This window comes from Geotrypetes seraphini, chromosome 13 (assembly GCF_902459505.1).
Source record: "Geotrypetes seraphini chromosome 13, aGeoSer1.1, whole genome shotgun sequence".
Classification (NCBI taxonomy): domain Eukaryota; kingdom Metazoa; phylum Chordata; class Amphibia; order Gymnophiona; family Dermophiidae; genus Geotrypetes; species Geotrypetes seraphini.
In genome coordinates this window covers 35,933,754-35,946,425 of record NC_047096.1, presented here as the reverse complement: position 1 = coordinate 35,946,425, position 12,672 = coordinate 35,933,754, and the positions used below count along the sequence as shown (strand labels likewise).

Sequence of the window (12,672 nt, the reverse complement as noted above, 5' to 3'; positions counted from 1 at the left end):
GATATAAAAGGGACTTACATGGTCGTATCTCTTCAGACCAAAAATCAAATGAACAGCAGCATTTTGAATTAATTGCAGTCTTAATAAGGTTTTAGCCTCTGAAAATTAATTGAAAAATGGATTAGTCCAATAAAATGGTATTTGTTTATTTTCCATTTTTTGTTTTACTTCTATGTAGTAATTTTTTAAGTGGTGATTGCTATTTGTTAGTTTTTCAAATTTACGTATTCTATCTTTATTTTGCACAGTATTAGGGGACATGTCATTGTTTCTGTGGTGTTGCATTGTATGCAGAGTCTAGCTTCTTGGCAGTTCAGCTTAACTTTTGTCTACTTATTTCTATTTTTAGATTATGTTTATGGTTATTAAAATTTGATATCCTGCTGAAGCGTACAACAGTTCTCAGTGGCTAACATTAATATATATACAGTATATATCTCTCTGTATAAAATCGGATGTATCTGTGTGTGTATATGTATGTTCCAGCATAACTCTGAAACGCATGGACAGATTTCAACCAAACTTGGTATGCATATCAGTAACTATCTGGGGAAAAATACTGTGGGGGTGGGAAGGGGTGACATAAAAATTATTGAAAAAGACAGATTTTACTGTCTAATCCATACTTTTTGGGTTCGCTGAGATGAATACTCAGCATAACTCTGAAATGCACAGAGAGTTTTCAACCACACTTGGTATACATATGACTTACTATCTGGGAAAAAATACTCTGAGGGTGGAAAGGGGATCACATGCAAAAATTATCGAAAATGACAGATGATTAGGATAAATAAATATCCGGGGAACGCCGGGTAATCAGCTAGTATATAATAAAGAAAGAAAAAACTCCATAATGTACAGAATAGACCTAGTAAACCATACAAGAAAATAAGAGAAAAACAAACAAACCACTTTACAAAGGGTGCATGTACACCTTATTAATAGATATGATAATTTAAGGGAATATCTGAACCAAAGACTAACTAGAAAAAGAACATAAGAATAGCCTTACTAGTCTTAAAAACTTTACAATTAAATTCAAGATGAATATAACTTGGAAGTATATTCCAAGAACTGGGTGCTAAATAAAAAAAAGCTTTACATTGAGTGGATTCCCAATTGATTTTATTGGCTGTTGCCAATCATAATCTATTGTCTTGAAGGGATCTAAGCACATGTGATGGAGTATAAGGAATATTTAGTGAATTCAAATAACTAGGTTCCAAAGTATAAAGTGATTTATGAGTTAACATCAGAATTTTAAATTGAGTGCAATATGAAATTGGTAACCAATGATATTGTAAAGAGTGGTGTAATATTATTGAATTTATTTTTATGTTCTAACAATTTAATAGCAGTATTCTGCAATGTTTGAAGACGTCAGAGATTAGCAGATGAAATTTCCAGCATAAATGATGTTACAATGGTCAATTTTTTATGTAAAAAAGGCATGAATCAAAGTGTGAGAATTCTTATTATTAAATAGATGTCATGCAGCTCTTAAAGATCGAAGGGTGAGGGAGTATCTGTGTATAGTGTGTATAGTTTTCTGTTAGCATTGACTGAGTAGAATCGATCTGTCTTAATCTGGCTTATTTAGTTTTACAATGGATATATTGATGTTCTAGTGCTCATTGCAGTGTTCAAGATGCTGCCTTTTCCTAGATATACCCTTGTTGTGTGACTCGTGAATTATTGCTAAAAATCATTTCTTTATATAGAAGAGGGGGCTGTTAAAAACTGATCTGCCCCATGTGTCAAATATACTAGTTACAATACTGGTAATTTTTGATGAAGAAAAAAATCAATTCGCTTTTACCCGTTCTATATCACACAGGATTTTAGTAACATATACATAGTAGATGACGGCAGATAAAGACCCGAATGGTCCATCCAGTCTGCCCAACCTGATGCAATTTAAATTTTTTTTAAATTTTTTTCTTCTTAGCTATTTCTGGGCAAGAATCCAAAGCTTTACCCGGTACTGTGCTTGGGTTCCAACTGCTGAAATCTCTGTTAAGACTTACTCCAGCCCATCTACACCCTCCCAGCCATTGAAACCCTCCCCAGCCCATCCTCCACCAAACGGCCATATACAGACACAGACCGTGTAAGTCTGCCCAGTACTGGTCTAGTTCAATATTTAATATTATTTTCTGATTCTAGATCCTTTGTGTTCATCCCACGCTTCTTTGAACTCAGTCACAGTTTTACTCTCCACCACCTCTCTCAGGAGCGCATTCCAGGCATCCACTACCCTCTCCGTAAAGTAGAATTTCCTAACATTGCCCCTGAATCTACCACCCCTCAACCTCAAATTATGTCCTCTGGTTTTACCATTTTCCTTTCTCTGGAAAAGATTTTGTTCTACGTTAATACCCTTCAAGTATTTGAACGTCTGAATCATATCTCCCCTGTCTCTCCTTTCCTCTAGGGTATACATATTCAGGGCTTCCAGTCTCTCCTCAACCATATCTCCCCTCAGCCATTTCTTTTCCAAACTGAAGAGCCCTAACCTCCTTAGTCTTTCCTCATACAAGAGGAGTTCTGTCCCTTTTATCATCTTGGTCACTATTATTTGAACCCTTTCTAATTCTGCTATATCTTTTTTTGAGATAAGGTGACCAAAATTGAACACAATACTTAAGGTGAGGTTGCACCATGGAGCGATACAGAGATATTATACTATTTACCATCCCTTTTCTCATGATTCCTAGCATTTTGTTTGCTTTTCAAACATCTCCTAAACTGAAAGAGTACCGTAACAAAGATTGCCAGATATACATAGGGAGGATTTAATTTAATTTACAGCTAAGTTCTTAGGGGAATGTTCAATAAATGGACACCTCCATTTAGGTCCCTGGTGCTGTCCAGTGAAAGCCTGTTCTATAATTGCATTTGCACACCAAATTCCATTATCAAATAGTGTACTAGTGTAATCTGGTACTAACATGCCCATTGTTATACCAGCCGTAGATCTGTCATAATTTTGATCATGTAAATGTCACAGGGATGCATGTCACTGATAGTATTCTGTAAATTATGTGTGTTCCTGCCAGTCCCGCCTATGCTTCTCTCTTGTGTACTACCCCATGCATTTATGTGCTATGCCATTCACATGCACCATTACAGAATCTCGCTCAAGTGCCCTGCTGGCACTTGTGATTAAACGCAAATGGCCTGGAATGCAATTCTGCCACTGCTTTTTCATACTCCGGCGTAGCAGGACGGGGGGGTCCGATCCAGCCCCTCCATTCCAGGCAGCTTACATGAAAGAGGAAAACAGGGAAGACCCAAAGCAGGGCAGAGAACAATCATGCTGCTCCCTAGTCCAGCCTCTCTTCTCCTGTTGCTCCTACCCTTATCTCATCTGCCCCCCTGCCCCTAGCTCCATGGTTTCTGCTCAATTTTACATGTACAGAGTGCCAGATTCAGCTCTGGTCACCTTGTTGGGCAGACTAGATGGACAGTGCAGGTCATTACCTGCCAACATTTGCAATGTTACTATGCTACAGATTAAGCCCTGATTAAATGTACGTTTATGTATATAAGTGCCAGCATTTTGTACACTTATTCGAGTAAGGGTTACATAAATACAGGCATCCAAATGCAGAATTTTTCTTTTAATGACATCAGAGGTGTAAGACTTCCAGATGAAGGGGTGCAGTTGATGACTAGAGCTTGTAAGCACTGGAGGGGGAGGACATAAGAGATAAGTAATAATTCAACTGTGGCTACTTTGCAGTGTATCCATAAAGGCCAGGGCAGAGAAGCTTGTACCCTGGAGATGAATGCGTGGCTATGTGGATGGTGTCGTTGAGAGCGTTATGGCTTCATGGACCATGGGATGATCTTCCAAGGGCTGTACACTTTGGAGAAAAGTCGGGAGGGGGAGATATGATAGAGACGTTTAAATACCTCTGTAATGTAAATGCGCATGAGTTGAGTCTCTTTCATTTGAAAGGAAACTCTGCAATGAGAGGGCATAGGATGAAGTTAAGAGGTGATAGGCTCCGGAGTAATCTAAGGAAATGCTTTTTTACAGAAAGGGTGGTAGATGCATGGAACAGTCTCCCGGAAGAGGTGGTGGAGACTGAGACTGTATCTGAATTCAAAAGGGCCTGGGATAGGCACGTGAGATCTCTTGGAGAGAGAAAGAGATAATGGTTTCTGCGAATGGGCAGACTAGATGGGCCATTTGGTCTTTATCTGCCATCATGTTTCTATGTTTCTATGACATACTGCCTTGACTTCACTGCTATTCCTCAAGGGCCACCAATAGATTAGGCTTTCAGGATACCCTTAATACACATGTATGACTACCACCACTACTGTATGCAGATTTCTCTCATGCATATTCATTACTAGTATCCTGAAAACCTGGCCCATCGGCAGACTTCAAGGACAGGCAGTAAAGACTAAGGCCAAACTGAGTCAGAACAGAAGGTCATCAAGCCCAGTATCCTGTCTCCAGTAGTGGCCAGTCCAACTTACAAAGGAGCCCAAAAAGCAGAGCTATTCCTTCTTGCTCACACCCACACATAAGCAGTGACTTTCCCAGGCTTGCTTGGCTGATAATGCCAACTGCTTTCACCACATGCTCAGCAGCAAACTGTGTGCCAAATGAAAAAATATTTTCTCCAGTTTGTCGTAAAAGTGCTGTCTATTAGCTTCATGTCTTGGTACTATTTGAAAGTTCTCTATTTATCCATTCCACCAATGCTTATAATTTTATAGATTTATATTATGCCTCCCCTTGGTTGTCTTCTCCACATGAAAGAGCTTTAAGCTCTTTAACTTCTGTCCTAGGGAAACCTCATGCAGTGTGTCCCTTTGAAAATGTTACCAGCCATGCAAATGCCTTAAATCAGCTAGGTCAGACCATTGGTCCTTCGTACCCAGCTGTCCGCTCACGCGGTGGCTCTTAGGTCAAAGACCAGTGCCCTAACTGAGACTAGCCTTACCTGCGTACGTTCTGGTTCAGCAGGAACTTGCCTAACTTTGTCTTGAATCCCTGGAGGGTATTTTCCCCTATAACAGCCTCTGGAAAAGCATTCCAGTTTTTTTACCTCTCTCTGGGTGAAGAAGAACTTCCTTACGTCCCAAAAGGCAATATTCAAAGCTATTTCCACATGTAAAACACAGTTTTACCATAGCAATGGCCATTCCAGTTTTACTATAAAAATGGCATTCCAGGCATCCACTCCCTCCTGCCTACAGGGCCGTGTGCTGAGAATGACGGGCTTTCTCCCTTCTAATGCAAATTGAGAAGCAGTAGAAGGGACATTAGGCCCTGATTGGCTCAAATTGTCTGTACCCTTCTCTTCCACTTCGAAACTTTTTGGACAGCAAAAAAATTTAATTATAGTTTGAAAAGGGCTGTAAGAGAAATTTTGGCCGGAAACACGTAAAGCCTTTTCTACAGTAACATATAATAGTGGTAAAAATAGACCTCCTTTTCTCATTAATTTTCTTGTTTCTCAAGGGGTGTAAATGGAGATCTAAGGAGGAGTTTGAAAAGATATTTGTTAAATGTATAAGGGGTTTTTCTTTTAATAAATTTGTTTCCCCTTTGTTTAGTATATTCATAATTTTCCTCTGGATTATGTCTATACCTAAGCTGTGATTTTCTGTAACAAGTGGATTCTTGTGAGTTTGATTTGAAAAGTGTAAATAAATAAAAAAAATAAAACTGTAACATGGCAACTTGGAGGCATGAAGTCTGAAATGATATACTTCCAACTAAAATTAATCAAGCCAGTATAAAACATATTACAACATTTTCTTTTACTGTAAATGGATTTTTATATATGTATATTTCTTTGTAAAAGGGAATATTATATGTGTTCATTTTTAATAGTTTTCCATGCTCATTTGTTTGAATAAGTGGAAGTATTTTGTTTCTAGTTCAGATTTTAATTTAGACAGGGAAAGAATGTTTGAATAATTGCAATTTAATGGAAAACAGATTGGTTTTATAATTGTCCGCATACAAGTTTATTCCAGCTGTTTTGCAGAGCTGCCAAAAATATAAAGTGGAGAAATGTCCTAACAAATCCCTTTGTTTGATTGTAATAAAAACACTGGCACAGACACCCCTCATTGCATAACTCTGCTAATATTATACATGATCGAAATTAGCTGCAACCAGTACATATCAGACACCATGAACAATTAGTGGGTTTTCACTCTGGCAGGTCACATTGTCCAATGGCTATGTGAAAGACGTCTTAAGCTAATTATACCTTGATTTATCTATGCGGTTTTTTCTACCTGAAACTTTTTTCTCTAAATATATTAGTATGCCTAATCTAGTTTAGGCTTAAATTACACTTTAAATCCCATCTGTTTAGTTGTTTAGGACTATTCAGAGTGGAGTATAGATTATATAAAAAAATAAATTCCATACATAAATGCTACATATTAAACACAATTCAAACATGCAAGTTAATAGGATTTATAAACATATCAGCAAATCATGTATCAATTGCATGTGCTGATCATTTAAGAACAAAATAATAATAGAAATATAACTCCTATTTCCTTATCCCCCAACTCATTCACACTTCATATTCTTCGACACTGGAACAGCTTGGGTAAAATTGATAAAGATAATAGTGTAGATTTAGCTTCAATAAGTTACTGCACCTGCAAATCATAAAATCCATTTGTCTTTGACATGATAAATAAATACAGAAATCACCAAAAGCTGTTTCTTAAAGGAAGGAATGGACCGCTAATACCTTTCTTTTGCTGTCCTATGTAAAAACAAACAAAAAAAAACAACACATTTTTTTTTAGAATATCAAACTGTGAGGTTATCACCCATGTAACAGCTTTCAGAATTAGGATACATATGAAGTTAAGATTCAGTTTCTGGCTTTAGTAAGGCTGGCCTTTATCAAACTGAGCTAGAGGTTTGCAGTAACATAGTAAATGACGGCAGATAAAGACCTGAACGGTCCATCCAGTCTGCCCATAAGTTATATCCATTAAAAAAATACATGATTAAATTCACTTGCCTCTTCTTTGATATTTCTGTAAAGTCCACCTGCTATTGTCCTAGGTTCCAAATGCTGAAGTTGCCTTCAAGTTTCAAGTTTCAAGTTTATTAAGTCTTGATGAATCGCCTATAAATTTGCTAGGCGATGTACAATAAAAATAACATGTATTAATAAATGAAACAAGTACAATATTAAAATTGACATAAAATCAAATTTGTTGTATAGACAAGAAACATACTTTCCAAACTACTCAAAAAACCTAAATTCACAATAATGTGAAGGTAAAACAAACACGACATGTGAGGATAAATAGGGAAATAGTTACAATTTTGATAGAGGAGAGGAATAAACATAAAAGGAAAAAAACAAAAGGTGGGAAAAAAGATGGCTGTTTTTTTTTTTTTTATTTATTCTAAAAAAAAGAAAAAAACCGAAAATGTAAATAAGAATGTCAAATTTTTACTGCTCATAATCACCATACGCATCTTTGAAAAGAAAAGTTTTTAACATTTTTTTGAATTGAGTTAGGTCTTTTAGTTCTCTGATGTGTTGGGGTAGAAGATTCCAAGATTGAGGGGCATTAACTGAAAACATATCCTGTCTTCTAGTTCCTATCATTTTAATAGAAGGAACTGAAAGAAGATTAGTTGAAGAAGAACGAAGAGAGCGTGTCGTACTATAGGGAATAAGCCATCTGTTAATGAATTGGGGTTCGTTGTAGTTTAAGGCTTTGAACACTAGAAGCAACAATTTAAAAGTGAATCGATGGCTTATGGGAAGCCAATGAGATTTAACCAACAGCGGAGTAACATGATCGTATTTTTTTTTTTTGTGAATTAGTTTCACGGCGGTGTTTTGTATGAGCTGCAGCCTTCTTTTTTCTTTCAAAGTTGTATTAAAGAGGAGAGAATTGCAGTAGTCTAATTTCGTCATAACGAGGGAATGAATGAGAATGTTGATTGCTTCTGGTTCTAAGAATTTAGTTAGTGATCGAATCAAGCGAAGTTTATAGAAACAAGATCTAACTATATTGTTTATATGCTCATGATAAGAGAACTTATTATCGATAGTGACTCCCAAAATTTTTAAAGAAGTGACCTGTTCTAAATTGGTGTTGTTGATCGAAATTGGAGAACTCAAAGTTAAATCTTTTTTCCAAGGAAAAATCATCGTTTTTGTTTTGTTAATGTTTAAAGATAATTTATTTGTCGTTAACCAATTTTTTATTATTGCCAGTTTATTGTTAATTGCTACAATGTCATCGGTGGTTTCTGGATCCAAAGGATGAATGAGCTGAATATCATCTGCATAGACAAAAGCTGTGAAACCTAGAGATTGTGCTATGTTTAGAAGAGGAGAGAGGAATATATTAAATAGAAGAGGAGATAGTTTTGAACCTTGCGGAATACCATATTCTAATGAATAACTTTTGGAAATACTATTGTTGAATCTAATGAAGGAAGAACGGTTAGACAGAAAAGACTTAAACCATTCAAGAGTTTGGTCAATGATTCCAATAGATTCAAGTCGATTAATTAGCAGGTTGTGGTCAATGGTGTCGAAAGCAGCGGTTAAGTCTAAAGAAATTAGAACCACAGATCTATGGTGTTCAAGGAAATAGTGAATGTTGTTGGTTAATCCTAACATGGTATACTCAGTGTTGTGGCTCACTCCAGCCTATCCAACCATCCCGTTGTTTGCATGATATCTGTCGTAAAATCTGGCCAGTAACGTTCTCATGTTCCAAATTAATGCAGTTCCCATTGATGCCCTCCCCAGCCCATCCTACACCGAATCACCATATATGGGACACAGACCGTGCAGGTCTGTCCAATACCAGCCTTAGTTCTTTAGTTTATATCCTTCGGTTTCTAATTAGAGATCCTCTATTTTTATCCCACGCTCTTTTGAATTCCATCACCGTTTTCCTCTCCACCACTTCCCTCGGGAGGGCATACCAGGCATCCACCACCCTCTCTGTGAAGAAGAATCTCCCAACATTGCTCCCAAGGTTTCCTCCCTGCAACCTCAAATCGTTCCCTCCAGTTTTACCATTTTTTTTCTTCTCTGGAAAAGATTTGGACCAGCACGGTAAATGCTCCAACACTGTGGGCTCCTTTTACAAAGGTGCACTAGCGTTTTTTTTTTTGCGCACGCGTCGGATTAGCGCACGCTACCCGAAAAACTACCACCTGCTCAAGAGGAGGTGGGAGCGGCTGGTGCGCGTGGCATAGTAGCGCGCGCTAAAGCCGCTAGCGCGCCTTTGTAAAAGGAGCCCTTAGAGAATTTGTACGAGTTGGAGCACTTATCTCACCAGCCTGCACTAAAAACCTCTAGTGCAGCTTGATAAAAGAAAGTGTTAATGAATTCTGTATTAAAGGTATTTTACAGCCTCACTGTTGCAAGAAATAAACTGCTATGGACAGAACAAGTTGACTTTCATGCGCCTGAAGGATATGGAGCAATTGAGAAGTCTGTGCATGTATTCTCTTCAGGCACTGCATTAATTCACATTGTGATGGCTGTTTTTTTTTTTCCTCTATTTTTTTGCCTCTAGTTTGCAGTTTGCAGAATATAAAAACGACAGAGGATAATACAGGTACAGTAAGATAACAGTTAAGTAGAATTAAAATATAGTAGGAAGATCCATAGAATTAATCTACAAAAAACAGCAGTAGTTGTAGAATCTTTCTTTTCCTTTTTAAGTGTTGATTGTGTTGTAGTGGGAAGATTTCAGCAAGCCTTAAGAATTTGTTGTGGATTTTTTTTGTTGGGGGGAGCATTAAAACTGAAAATGTGAAACTGGAGATTAAGGGAAACCATCTGGGCTGGGTTGCTAACTAGTTCCAGGTTGAGAACAGGCTGATTCTGTCCTTGTTTTGCCCTTTGCATGCATGGACTCGTAGGTTCTGCTTATTTAAGGGAAATGAAAGGGACAATTTGAACATAAGCTCTGTGCGTGTCAAGGGGCAAACTAGGACCGTACATTTTTACAGACCAAGATGATCACTTATTGGACCAACTTAGGAATACAGTACTCCCCTGCGAAGTCACGGTTCAGAGTTCGCAGCCCCAGTCATTCGCGGTTTTTCCTGCTGCAAGATACTTATGCCAAATTTTCTTTTCCACCTGCACAGTGAAGAAGGAAATATGTTCTGTGGCCTTCGTCCGTGCTGTTTTCGCTGAATTCCTTGCCACCATCTGCTTTGCCCACCATTTTGCAGATCTCGCTGGCCTGTGGCCTTGCAGTCAGCACCCTGGTACAGTCCCTGGGGCATATCAGCGGCGCCCACATCAATCCTTCCGCTCTGCCTGACCTGCGATCCCGGTCCGGGTCAGAGCCGCAAGCGCCACCGCCCACATTGGCACTTGCAGCAGCCGCCGCCACCACCCCTACAGCCCTCTCCCGCCTCTGATCCCTGCTCCTCTTCTGCATCCAATAATCGCAGTTTTTCGCAATTCCCGGTCACTCCAGGTACGTAACCCCATGAATTTGGGGGGAGTACTGTAATCTACAGAAGTTATAAGAGACTCCTTAAGGCTCTTTCTTCAGTTGTGGCAAAATTTAGTGCCTGCACCCATAGGAGCTTTGCTGCGTTCTAACTTCTGTGAACATTTCATTTACTGCAGCTGTATACAAAAGAAGAGGTGTGTACCCGCTGCCACAAACCCGTAGATCCGAACTTGTGGTCCAATCTCTCACAAGCTCGTATCTGCAGGGATGTGTCTGCGTGGTGAAAGCAACAACATCGGTTTGTCTATGGTCAGTTAACCTCTGTTCCCTCTTAAGTCATTATGAGAGGGCTGTAAATATTGTTCTTTGGTTATCTCATGAGTTACATTGCTTACGTTTTTAAAAGAGCTTGATAAACCAGAGCAATATGTTTATGGCTAGAATAAATATGATAGAAATCCTAAGGTCATGCAAAGGGTTGCAGGTCTCCAGTCCCAAATATTTTCTGGTCAGTATTCAACCTGCTGACTTCTGAAGGCAGATTTAGGACCAATATTTAGCGCCAGGCCAGTTAGCACAGCTTTTTGTGCTGTTCTACTCACCTGGATAGTTCTATGATATGAGTCCAGCACTGCCAGACTCTGCCCCAGGTAGGACTGAAGCAATCTGTGCTACTATACAGTGGCACTCTCCTGTTAATTACCACTGAATATTAACTAGGGACCAGCTCGGTGCAGGTTAACCAGATGAGTCTCTTCAGCCTGGATCAAAAGTGCTGAATATCCTCCCCCATGGGTTCAGAAATCCATAATAAACTTCCACTACAAGTGAAGTTTCCACTCTATGCTAACTTATCTGGGTTAAAAGCCTGGAATGGCCTACCAGAAGTTATCAGGACAGAGACAAACTACACTACATTCAGGAAAAACCTGAAGACTCACCTCTGACATTTAACAGTCTTAGTTTCTGTATAACTCTCCCTACTTTTGGGTCCCCTCTCTTATTTCTCCATACCCCCTTCCCTCTACTTTCCCCCTTCCTCCTTGATCTGTCACCTTGTGCGATGCACAAATGGAAGATTAGCAGAAAAATGAGAGTACACTTCTCCCTCCAAATTCGTGGGTTTAGGACTCGCAACTTCGGTTATTCGCAAGTTTCTAAACCTTGACCCACCCCTGCCTCTCTCCCACCTCCCAGACCATTCCACACCTTACCTGGTGGTCTAGCATTGAAGCAGGGCATGGGTGATCTTCCTATGCGCCTGCCTCATGCAGAGCCATCAACAAAAATAGCTGCTATGAGTTCCCGTGGTCTCACGAGACTACAGCAGGAACTCACAGCAGCCATTTTTGTTAACAGCTCTGCATGAAGCAGGAGCGTAGGAAGATCACTCCTGCCCTATTTCACCACCAGGTAAGGTGTGGAGAGGACTGGGAGGCAGGGGTGGGTCATTGTTATGGCCTCCTGTGTAATCATCTCTCTCCCTTTCAATCCATTCAGAATGCTGTTGCACGATTTATATTCCACCAGAGTCGCTACGCTCACATCACCCCTCTCCTCAGGTCACTTCACTGGCTCCCCATCCACTTCCGTATACAGCTCAAATTCCTCTTATTGACCCACAAGTGTATTTCTCCTCTCTTGTCTCTTCCTACACTCCTCATCGGGAACTCCATTCATCAGGCAAATCTCTCTTATCTGTACCCTTCTCTTCTACTGCCAACTCCAGACTGCGCCCTTTCTCTCTTGCTGCACCATATGCTTGGAACATAAACAGTATGTCAAGCTCCATCCCTGGAACTATTCAAATCTAGAATAAAAGCCCACCTCTTCGAGAATGCATTTAACTCATAACCTCCTCATCCTAAGCACCCTGAGTAACCCCCTAAACTCTTACTTGTTGTCTGTTTATTTAGATTGTAAGCTATACTGAGCAGAGCCGTCTCTTAAATATGGTACCCTTCTGTAAACACATGCATATCTCCCATACTCTCTAGTGCATAATTCACAGGTAGACACAAATATGGGGGCAGATTTCAAGTTTCAAGCTTATTTCATGTTGGTATATGCCCTTCGCAAAATATCAACTGGAGAGTCTTAGATAGTTTTCAGTGTATTGTTTCATACAGACCTCAGTGGTGCCATCTGTATGCCACTAAACTTTAAAGATCATACAGAACACCAGCACCCCTAATCGTAATCGGTCTCATATAT

The 12,672-nt window shown here is 39.3% G+C and overlaps 1 long non-coding RNA gene across 2 annotated transcripts in view; it reads left to right on the top strand.

Moving 5' to 3' along the window:
• LOC117347821 overlaps positions 1–12,672 on the top strand; it is a 31,291-nt gene that overhangs the window by 13,112 nt on the left and 5,507 nt on the right. For both annotated transcript variants that reach the window (XR_004536844.1, XR_004536845.1), the window contains exon 4: positions 9,562–9,603. This is a non-coding gene — a long non-coding RNA (uncharacterized LOC117347821). The remainder of the gene's footprint in view (positions 1–9,561; positions 9,604–12,672) is intronic.